Source organism: Anarrhichthys ocellatus, unplaced genomic scaffold (assembly GCF_004355925.1).
Source record: "Anarrhichthys ocellatus isolate YVR2014 unplaced genomic scaffold, GSC_Weel_1.0 scaffold14, whole genome shotgun sequence".
Lineage (NCBI taxonomy): Eukaryota > Metazoa > Chordata > Actinopteri > Perciformes > Anarhichadidae > Anarrhichthys > Anarrhichthys ocellatus.
Window position 1 is genome coordinate 1,709,885 of NW_022280044.1, and position 12,014 is coordinate 1,721,898.

Below are 12,014 nucleotides of genomic sequence, written 5' to 3' on the forward strand. Positions count from 1 at the left end.
ACACACACACACACACACACACACACACACACACACACACACACACAGTAAATCCCTTAAAAATGGGCTAAATGTAATTGAGAGACGCAGCGGTTTAACACCAGGGACGCACGATATGAGGGACATTTTCGGTATGCGATGTTGAATATTTCGGTAATGATATTACTTACAATAAATAAACAGGTATTAAAGTGTACACAGTATTCTGCTAAAATGCAATAAATTGTTCGTTAAATTATAAAAAAAAAAAATGAAAGGAAATGATTCTATATATCTATTGAACGAAACACAGAAAGGCAGCAAAAAAACCCGAATGATAGTTGAATTTTAAAGTGGTTTTCTACTGATACTCTCCAAATATTGCAGTATTTTAGCAATGTGTTGACCTAGTCAGTACACCAGCACACCATGAACACGGCTACAAATGGTCCAGCTCTCATTTGATCAACATGTTTTTCCTGCGATCGACACACACACACTGCTCCGGGGAACAACAAGGTTTCACACAGGTGTGTGTGTCTCTCATATATTCTCTACATGTCATCACGAGTGTTTACTACAGCCTGGGGGGCCGTGTATCAAATCCCAATCTGTCGCTCTGGCATCTAATGGCGACCCCCTTACAGTGTAAATGAAACCTTGTTATCGAGCTAGCTGCTGTCAGAGCTCATCATGTAAGAGCAGCTGATTTACTGCAACCAGGTTCAGTCGAGTGAGTGTGTGTTTATTCTTCGCTCTGCCAGAGGTTTAAACGGGCTAACGGGACGCAGAGCTCACTCCAACTTTTGTATTTACAGAAGAATACTTTCAGGATCTGAGCCCGCCTCCTTCCTCTCCTCTCCTCCACCGTTCATTCATTTGGTCGACCACGTCTGACGTTTCTCTATTTCCTGCCAAGTCTCTTTCTCCTCAGAACAGATTTTTTTTTGCAGAATGACCACAAAACATATATCAGACAGTTAAAAACATTAAACAGACTCTACAATCTCTTTTTTCATTCCTTCCATCGTTTAATTGCACTAATGTCATGCAACACCATGCTGCCAAAACCGTCACACCACTCTGACTGGGCTGCAGTGCAGCAAGGTATTGTAATCTGCGAGTGTGTATGTGTGAAGTTAATCTGCCTTCAAGCAATCGCCCACCTGCAGTAACCAGAGAGGCATGTGCCGTTGGGTTACAGCGGCCATAAATCCTCGGGATTAGCTCCAAAAGAGTGTAAAAAAACAGAATCTCATGTTACCCTGTGATCTGATCTGGTGCCCAAGGTCAAAACAGAGGAACAAAACCATCAATAAAGAGGGGAGAGTGGGTAAGAGGAGAGGAAATGGAGAAAGAGAGAAGGCTTGTGATTTGTTGGGCAGCAGAAGAGTACCGGGTTTCACCTCAATAATTCATGCAATGTGAGGGTCACAGCGTCGGCAGAGGGAGGGGAAGAGAAAGAGAGGGGATGGAGCGATGAAGACAGAGAGGGAGGAAAGGACTGAGAAATAACAGAAAGTAAAGAACGGCAGACAAAGACAATATAAACTTTAGACAAACTGAATACATACAAAAGGATAAAATGGAAAGGCAGATGGAAAGGAGAGGAAAAAGAGCAAACGAGCAAGTGAAGAAAAAAGATGATAGAAGAGAGATAGAGAAAGGTGAGAGGGAAGATAGAACGCTTCAATAAGAAAGGTCTAATACTGGCAATAACTTTGCTACTGTGGCATCATGGCACTTGCCTCACTACATTTTCCACCACTTTCTAATATCTTGCAACAACTTTCAAAGAATTTGAATTAGAAACGCATGACGTGGTGTGAGAAAATGAATATGCCTATTTGCTTTATTTACATAACTTCCCTTTGAAGTGTGATCAAAACTTTTTAAGGAGTTGCTGGTGGAGGAAGTGGCAAACAGAGTGAGACCGGGGGGGGGGGGGGGGGGGGATGAATATCAAGGGGAACATGATCCAAGTGGAGCACATCCTTTCCTGCCAGCCCCCCCCCCCGGGGCTTTGTTATGAACCCTGATGGTGTGAGAGAACATGAGGCAGCAGTTGTTTTTCTGCACACAATGTCAATGTGACCAACCAGCGCTCAGCCTTTGTTAACACATTTGCTAAACTGTTATCCTTCTTTTTCGCCCCCAAACTATGTCAACAATGTGAGGAGATTTTAAGATGACCTCAGGCTTTTGCATTTAATTGTCACTTCATTTGGAGCACTCTGAGCAGCCTGGTCCTGATGCAAAGTCTGATCCGGTACTTAGATCCACGTTTAATAAACATCTCCGTAAATATAATACATTGAATTAACTGTTAATCTGAATCTCACACACTTTACTTTTCGCGAGCTATATGATCCAAATACTGACGGCTCTGATTGAAACTCTGAAGTTCATCAGCTTGAACAATTTATACATGAATGAAAGTTCATAGAAGCTACTGGTGCTAGCCCAAATATCTCCCCGGCTGATTCTATCTTTTGACTCATCCCCCTTCTATAATAAAAAAATCTTATGGTACTTGTTTCAAACAACCGATACACCCAATAATAATTTAAGCTGTATTTATTATAAAAACCTTTTTAGCCACTTTCACCCACTCATACCATGAAGCAAGCAACAGCATGAGGCCATGCCTGACATCAAAATCGTTTATAGGCTTCAAAAACAAATCCTCTTGAACTGCCACATCCTGTGCTATGGCTCTCGTGTGCTTAGATTGTGTGTGTGCAACATCAGGTTACACAACACCGTGTGCATTTTGGGCCTATATATAAAGATGCTCTAGTATGCAGACGTCTGTGTGTGTGGGTGTGTGTGTGTGTATTAACCCATGTGCTGGGTGGATTTCAAAAGAACCCCTTCTAGCGCTTCATCTGATGCTTCTACAAAGAGCCCACTTCGCCGCAGGGGCCTGTGTGTGTGGTGTGTGTGTGAGAGAAACAGCCAAGAAAAAGAGCACCATCCTTTATCAGAGAGCTGATACAAAAGGCCAGCGACATGTTGCTGAGGACTGAGTTATTGTTGCTCCGAGTGTGACGCCCACACGCACGCACACACACAGGATGGTCATGTTACACCCGTGAGGAGAGGTGTGTGCATGTCAGAAACACACACACACACACACACACACACACACACACACACACACACAGTAACTTAACATCAATCTGAAATTCAGTGTTGTACCATCTCTGGTTCAAAGTTTCAAACTGTCAGACGAACTCAAGTACGGCCTCGTAAACACCACCCATCATGATCCAAATGTGTTGATTTTTATCCAATACTTTTTCGCTATTTCAACCATACATCATTTACTTTTAGATTTCATTTCATCTGCTTATCAATTACTTTCAGCTCTCCATTTCAAACCCTTTATCCGTTACTTCTATCAAACGCTTTTCTAACTAGTTTTTACAGACTCTTAATCACAACACTTGTTCAGGTGTTCACTCAATAATGTGGATATTTTCTTCATCAAATACATTATATTTTGGAGTATGTACCCCTGGTTTGACGGTTTGATGACGGAAAGACAACACTGAAACTAACTACTAAGAATCTGAGAAATGCTATTGTGGAATGCCAAATTCCTCCCAAATACACATTCATACCCAACACCCAGCCCCACAGGAAGGCTGCTGGCTCTAAGACAAAGGGCTGGAAAAACAGCTATAAATAAAGGAAGAAGACAAAAGGAAAGGGGGGGGGGGAAGGCTGAGGTCAGGGTTTAGAAATATGGCTTCTAGATTCAACCAAAGGAGGAAGTGCCATGCTCTAAAAGGGTCAACATGCAAACAATATTCCAAGAAAACACCAAAAAGGTTCCTTAAACAACAACGTATCAAATGAGGACAGTTGTTTTTATCCAATTGAGTATTTGGAGATTCGGACTGAAAAGCATGACAGCAGCCCGGTGACTTCTCTCTGTGTGCCTCTCTGTGTCACAAACTGGTTTCCACTAAAATGTTGCAACAAGGATATCCTGTCAAACGTTGGTACCAGCAGATCGTAACGACTCAACAGCAGCCGACCGACCTCCCGCAGAGGCGAGGGCCAGCTGAGAGTGACTCTGGTGTGCACACGCGCCACACCGCTGAATCTCCTGCAAGTGTATCTAGAAAGATGAATCTGCACACGAGACTGTACGGTGTATTGCTGAACGCGGTCTAAATACTGTGTTGTCAGCAGAGCAAGCCAGCAGTTTGAGGTAAACACGTGAGTCAGAAAACAATTAGGAAGTACTTGGATGGGATCCTGCACTACCCAGATAATCAAAACACTGGAACATTTAGAGACAAGGAGACACTTTCCAGAGGACAAGAAAACACAAGGAAAAATCAGGCCTACGGGCAGAAAACTAATCCACGATGTGTGATGTGAAGGAGCCTTCATAGTGCCAAGTAACTACTTTACAATGCAGCAGATGTATCAGCAGTGTAAGTATACTCTTTCTCTATCCTTTCCAAAATCATAAACACAAACCACATTTCCATCCTCCCCAAAACCATGAGGCCACAACGCTCAACTGTCTTAAAACACATCCGTTCGTTGACATTTCCATTCTTCTCCGCTTAGATGTGGAAAAACCCACGTTGAGTCCCATCACGGATCATCCAGCAGACATGCACAGCTCGTACCAAGACATTTACTTCTCCAGACTGCAAACGTCCAACCACAGCGTCCGTGCCCACTGGTGACACACTGGAGAGGAGAGGAGGCAGGAGAGTGCACAGAGCCGCACCCTGAGGCCTACTGCATCCTGTGTGCAGCGCGAAAAGGAAGCGTTAACAACAAAAAAAACACCATGAAGACGCGAGGACTCACCCGGAAAACTTGACAGCAAACTGGCTTGCTAGTTCTTCTCCTTATCAACCCACGTCTTGTGCAAACAACTGCTTGAAGAGGAGAGAGAAGGCGACTCTTTTTCTAATCAACTTTAGTCGGAGTATCTTCCCGCAAGCAAAGTGCCCTCAGCATCATAAACCACCAACAAAGACTTCACCACAGTTTGTGCAGTGCTTCGCCGCAGGCAAAGCAAGAGTGCTGAGAGAGACAGACGGAAGGAGGAAGTAGGCGTTTGTCGAGAAAAGAGGAAACGGGTCTGTCAGACAAAAGAGCGGCAAAATTTAAAGATTAAATGACAGCGAGTAAGAAAAGCCGAGTCTAATCCAAGTGTGAAGAAAGAAACCCTGCATCCCTAGCAGTTAAAAACACTTAATTGAGCTGATTGGATTAATCAACGGCAAACCTATCTCATAAATATATTGTTGGTGTTGCCCTGCTCGGGTGCATTGCTGTGAGAATAAACAACTGGAGCCTTTTAAGAGGTTTGCTTCGCATTGGACACAGGGGGCCTGGATCCGTCTTCGAGGACACTAAATCCCCCGAGCAGCAGCTCTGAACCTCCCTAATCACTTTATATCTAGTTTGTTTAATTCGTACGAAGAAAGACGAGACATTGAGTTTTTACTCAGGGTTATGTGCTGGACTACTTCTTGGCCGGACGCAAATAACTACCGTGGGCAAAGTTTATACACTTCAGGTTTTGTATGAATGAAAAAAAAGATAGAGAAGGTGTTTTATAGCTGATGTGATTCCCCAGATTTCAGCTGACAAAGGAAGAGGTGTCTGAACAACGAAAAAGTGCCTTTTCCGTAATAAACGAAATGCCTCTTCGAAATGTGTATTCAGAAGGGCCTTAAGACCAGAGTTTTGGGCTGAATCTGCTGAAATGAATTGGAAAAGGGGAAATGATGGCAAGTACCACAGAATGAGGGACGGCTTCGGTGTTAGTTAGTGAGCGTTCGAGGTGCTCAAAGGTCGATTTAGTTCCTTTTGGACGGATCCAAGCGAGCAGTTTCCCCCTATTTCCAGTCTAGCTAAGCTAATCGGCTGCTGGCTGTAGCCCTAAATTTGCTGGACAGATATGAGGGTAATAATGTGTATTTAACCACTGCTTTAATGATTTAGCCTGAAAACAAATCCAGTGAACCTCACTCTTCACAGCAGTCAGCCGAACCTGTGAGAGACACGATAAAAACGCCCAAAGCATCTTTAGGAATGTACATCAGACATGGATCGCTTTTACAGCAAAGTTAGATTCAATGAAGCATTTAACGTTCAAAGACTGCCAGAGAGCAAGCAGGTGATTACAACACACGCTTTCACTTCTCCTCCATCACCACTGATGCAACAGTCAGTCAGAAACAGTCTACAACAGCAGAGCGAGTCAGACGGTTTACACACCGTCACAAACGACCGCTGATCACGAGCAAAGAGGCTAAACGCCCAAATGAAACATTTACTGTTCGAGGAGGGCAATGACATCTTCAGTTCAGACTGGGAGCGCAACGGGCCATCTGTGCACGTGTCGCACAAAAACAGATGTTCACTCCACCCATGCTGAGGTCAGCCTTGGTTCGTATGAATCTCATAAATGCACGAGTCCAGGACATTCGTTTCTGACTCGAACTCCTTAGAGCCTCAGAAAGACAAGCATCCAAGACACAGCCCGAATAGAAAAACATTTCAACACAGCAACACCAGCGAACAAACAACGAGCTAATAGAAACCAATCCCATCCTCGCCGGGTTTTCGTCTTGTGCCAAGCAGAGAAAATAAGGGAAAGAGAACACGGCTGTGCTTGAGTCGAGCTGTCATGTGCTTCAGTTTGGCCTCAACAACAAAAAAAAAAAAACGACCAAGTTTCATGGAGATCTGAGGAAGTGAGAAAAGTTCTGAGGACCTTTGCCACTAATGAATTCTTGCAGGACAGCTGAGACTATTTTTTTGTGATTTACAAACAGAGTGAAGTCTGCTGAGTCAGAGATCTCACTGGGGACTCTGCCCAACTCCATGTCAAAGCTTTAATAATCTATCCAAGCTATCTCAGCTCCCTGGTGAATACCGGTCTCTGTGCTCCGTCAGCCCCGCTGACCCATCCACAGGATGCTGCTCTGTTTCAGTCTGCCTCCAAAATCCCCTTCTTTTTTTTTTTACTTGCTCAAAGAGCAGCAGCTTGTAGTTTTGGTCCGAGTGCCGTTAACCTGACTGTCCAGGCTGTGTGTTGATCCAATCAGGAGCTGTTCAGCCTTAGTATGCAAGGCAGCAGTGTTTTAAAGAAATGTGAGACTTAATTACTACTGGCAAACATAAAGGCTTAAGTTTGTGAAAATCAGATATTATTGAAAACACGGGAATCTTAAATGCTGGCAGTGATTTAGAGGCAATTGTGTTATTTACAAGGCAAGAAAAAATAAAATCTGCACTGCAGTAAAACCATAGTGTGCAAAAGTGTATTTTTATTGATATAGCCCAATATAAAAACTCTGCCTCAGGGGGTTTACAATCTGTATCGTACGACACCCTCTGTCCTTTTCAACCCTTGCTGCAGATAAAGAAATAACTACCCCAGACTTTTTTTAAAAGGGGAAAAATGAAAAAAAAAAAAAAAAAAAAAAAAACCTCAGGAAGAGCAACTGAGGAGGGATCCCTCTCCCTGGACGGGCAGATGTGCAGTAGATGTTTGTGTGTGCAGAACAGACCAACGATCCATAATATGGCAAAATGATACATAAAATGTGATATTATAGAAAGACAGATCCAGGAGGATGTGAAAAAGCTATCCTAAAGAAGCATCTTAGCCCGTTTTAAAACCTTAAACATTGTATCTTTTTCGACCCTTTTGGACTATTACTGCTATAGTGTAGTATTAAAGGAGTCAATATTAATGGGGGGGGGGGGGACTTCATGTTCTTGCAGTGAGTGGGATTAGAAGATCAATACCACTCATGTCTGTTAAACATGAAGCTACAGACAAGAAAGACCAGAAGCAGAGGGAACCAGCTAGCCTGGCTCTGGACCTAGTGCTTCAAATAAAATAATAGATAATTAAACAATAATTTCCTGCGTCCATTCTCTGTCAGAAACAAGCAATTTATAAGTTTTTTACTGATTATTGTTACAACAGTCTGACTAATTATCAAAATAATTGTTTGTTGTTATTGTACTATTGAGGAGAGACCATCATCAGTCAGCTGTGGATCTGACTGTTGCCCGCATTGCTGCCAGAGGCTTGTAATGCTGGAGATTCAGAAGTTTGAGTTCATGGTTCCACTCAACTCTGAATGGCTCTGACTGAGTGCGTCAGATGAAAACCCCAAAAGTGTAAAAATGTAAATGCAGATGCTGGATAATAATATCAGACAGGTGTTAATGTCATTCGCTCAATTAGTGTTTCAGAGCCCCTTTTTTCTTACTCACAGATTTTCTTTCCCATTTTACAACCATGAATTGAATCTGCACATTCCCACAGTCTGCTTGAAGAGGAGGTTGTCGGGCAAAGATGATTCCACTACACCTCAGGGGATCATCTATTATTTAAAACCACTTCCAAATGTATTCCACTCGAAGATGAGCAACATGCTTTACTTGTAATCGGCAAACTCCATTGGTTATGATCTGTGCGACATACAGCGGTCCGCGTTACAAATGGTTACCGTAGACAGAAAGCTGGGCCACCTTTCAGTTTCCAAACTGCACATCACCAAAACAACAGCTCACACGTAGGCGTTTCATCACACAATGTGCTGCTTCCCAAAACAACACAAGCGCAACAGTAACCATCTCCTTGGGCCTTGCTCAAGAAACGACGGCCTCTGGCTGGCTGCTAAGTTAACATAAGCTGCTATAGTTGTCACAGAGAGGATGCTGAAGAGAGACAGACTTCCTGCTTGGAAGTCTGAACTGGATTAATTTAAATGTAATGCAATTATCATGGCCCACATACAGCAGAAGATCCCTCCATCAAGTTGCAGTTTGGACATCCTTGAGTGCTGGTCTGCAGAACATCAGCATACAGTAATGCACGACTACATTACAGACATGACAATTCAAAACACCGTACTGAAAACATGTATTTGGCATAATACATTATTTTCCCTAGTAAAATACAGCCCACATCACACCTTTCATACAGAGTTAATAACCCGTTGGCTCCAGCAGCTATTTAATTGGACCAAACACTCCTGGGTCTATGTAACTGCATGAAATGTCAAGTAGAGTTACACAGTTAGTTGGGTCCCACTGCCCACGTGTTGTGTGTGTGCAACCTATCCTCTTATTATCCACGGGGATGCTTTATAACAGTGATAATTGGAACATGGTCATACAGGCTAATGTGCTGCCGACTCCCTGCTCGTCTCACGGTAGACTTACACCGCATGGCATAAAGGAGGCAGCGAACATAGCAAACAGCAAGCTTATACTGGTCATGCTATGTGTGATTATCTGGCAGCATGTTTATTTACGAGGGAAATTGTTCACAAATACTACTTCTATTCTGGGGTTAAATTCAACGGTAAATATGATGCTAGCTAGAGAGTTAGCTAAGCCTAACATAAATACTGGAAACAGCTAGCCCTGCTCTATCCAAAAGGTTTTCCTTCCTGCACACTTAAGTTTTTACACCTCAATTTAAGAATGGACTGAACAAACAATATTTTACTTGTTAGTCCGATGGCCAAATGCCATTATCTCATTATCAACAGCATGACTGATGACTGAATTCATTTGTATTTTTATTCTAATGGATCGAGTGTTTACGGTTTCCATCAGTGAGCAGACAAACATGGTGACACGCTGTTCACCACTGCTCCCTGATCAATCAACTCGGGATATTTTGGGATATTTAAGTGCTTATGAAACATTACCTGTAACATTAAAAATACCCCGTGTGTATATTTTAATCCTCTGCACTCACAGCTTGTGTGTTCGAGAGAGTTACGTAAGGTAACCATTACACATGTTGTTTTTTCCCCTCCATTGCCTCGCCAACGGAAACACAATAGGCTATGTGCTCTGTTCAAACACAATCTCCTTTCTCTTTAGATTTAAAAATAACAAGCCATCCTCCCCCATTACATAACTCAATATCAGTCCGCATCAAGGTCGGCGGTGAGAGCTTCAAAACAGAAGAGGAGCACAATCAGGTGTTTACCCTGGAAGCCTTTTCACTGCCAGTAAGGAAAAGAGAAAAAAAAGTGTGTGTGTGTGTGTGTGTGTGTGTGTGTGTGTGTGTGTGAGAGAGAGAGACCCCACAGGCTGAGAAAGTCACTGACAGTGTGACCTTCTGCTCTCGGGCTTCTCGGCTCCGTTCAAAGCAGCCGATCCAGGTCAAACACTCACTTTCCATAGTGTATCTTGATCTCTGTCTTGAATCTTGATTCTTGTTCTAAAGTGACAGATATTAAAAGAATGAGTTACGGAAATACTGCCCGATTCAATATACAAACCTCGATCGCAACTCTGAGAGCTTTCTGCAGCAGCAGGAAACATTGCAGGGATTGTTGGATTCTAGCTGCGATGAGAGCAACCAACGTACCATGTAGTGTACATGCTGACTTGTGCAATCGGCAAAGAGACATTAGCATCTATTTTAGTCGTAAGCACGCAAAGATCCTTAGAAAAAGGATTTGCAACATCGCAAATAATTCGACTTGAGTTACCATGAAAGACACCACAACATTATTTTCCTCCAAAAGAATCCTGCGCACTCAACCACTCTGATCCTCACCAGAAAGCTTTTATGGACCTCTGGTTTAAATTCTGAGGCTGATAACAGTGGACTCTAAAACCTTAAATTACCTCAGCTAGAGATGTGGGTTCGGAAGATAAAAATGTCTGCTTTGCTATGCGCCCCAGAAGACTCCACAGCGGCTGGTCTGGCTGCAGGCCCGTGGGGTCTTTGGTGTAATCAACTTACATAGCTGGACCATTAGGAGGAAGCTGGAAAGAAGAGGCCTGGATGCCTGAAGGAACAGACTAGAATGTGTCATCATACTAAAAACAGCAGCAGTGTATGAATCTTAACACCATGCAGACTATGGATGGGATTCAAACAAATGTTTATTGTGGTATAAATTTACTCCAGGAGCGACACTCTGGTGCTGTTAAAGTGTTGTATTGTAGATGCATTTCTTATCATGATAACCGACAGAAAATCTCACGGTCATTCAGAGAATGACAATGTTTCAGGCTGACTTTTACCATAGTGTAGGATCTGTAGCAGATAGATTGATACTCTCATCGCCGTTTGATCAAACTGGAAATAGGGGGAAACAGTTCGGTCAAAAGGTAACAAAAACCCACATAGCAGCATCTCTTAAACTCACTAATTAACAAGTTATATCTCAGTTGTTTAATCCGTACAAACACCGAGGAGAAAGGTAACCAGCCGAGACTCCAGGAAGTCACTGCTCCCAGCCAAGAAACATAACTTGTTATTTTTACTCTTCGGTTTTTGTACAGATTAAACATGTTAATTAGTGAGTTTAAGGGGTGATGGTAGGGTGGGTTCTGTTACTTTTGGACATTGCAAAGATGGCTATTTTTCATTTTCACCGTTTTCAGTTCGCACGCTAAGCTAACTCGCTGCAGCCTGAATTTAATAAACGGACAGATGTGAGAGTGGTGTCGATCTTCTAATCCGACACTCTGCAAGGAAGTCCTTAACATCACATTTTTATTTAGTCATAGCTCATGAAGTGCAACATATTCTAATAATTTGTAACAAAGTGTTCAAACCTTTGTAAATTAACAAAATTTTGTTGCAGTTATTGGCAAAACAAATGATATATTAAAAAAATATGAACCATGACTTTTTTGGGATGCAATTACAGTTTGAACTTACCCATATTTTATAATAATATATCATCTTTAAAAAAAAAAAATCCAACTATCCTCTCAATATTACCACATGCAAGATTAAAAAAAAGATGGAAGAGTATTAATAAAGACATTTTCCAACTGTGGGTTCTCTTTCCCTTTGTCATGAAAAGTGAAGTTTACGTCGACTTCTTTGATATCATGAAATATCAAACAAGTGCTAAAAACTGAGGCGAGCTCAAGAGAGTCAAAAGAAACAACAAAAGTGCACCTTGTTTCCAAAGACAACAGTTTGTGAAGTAGAAAAACACACAACATCAAAGTGTAATTCTTCAAAAGCAGCAGAGAGAGTGGGG

General features: G+C 42.4%; 1 protein-coding gene across 8 annotated transcripts in view; it reads right to left on the reverse strand.

Moving 5' to 3' along the window:
• The window catches only part of elmo1 (engulfment and cell motility 1 (ced-12 homolog, C. elegans)), a 93,586-nt gene that overhangs the window by 68,356 nt on the left and 13,216 nt on the right, over nt 1–12,014 (reverse strand). For 5 of the 8 annotated variants that reach the window (XM_031853968.1, XM_031853966.1, XM_031853965.1 and 2 more), the window contains exon 1: nt 4,819–7,710. The exons of 2 other annotated variants lie outside the window; for them this stretch is intronic. The gene's annotated coding sequence lies outside the window, so the exon portion shown is untranslated. Of the gene's footprint in view, nt 1–4,818; nt 7,711–12,014 lie in introns of those variants that run through there. One more of the 8 variants, XM_031853967.1, reaches the window with a different exon arrangement.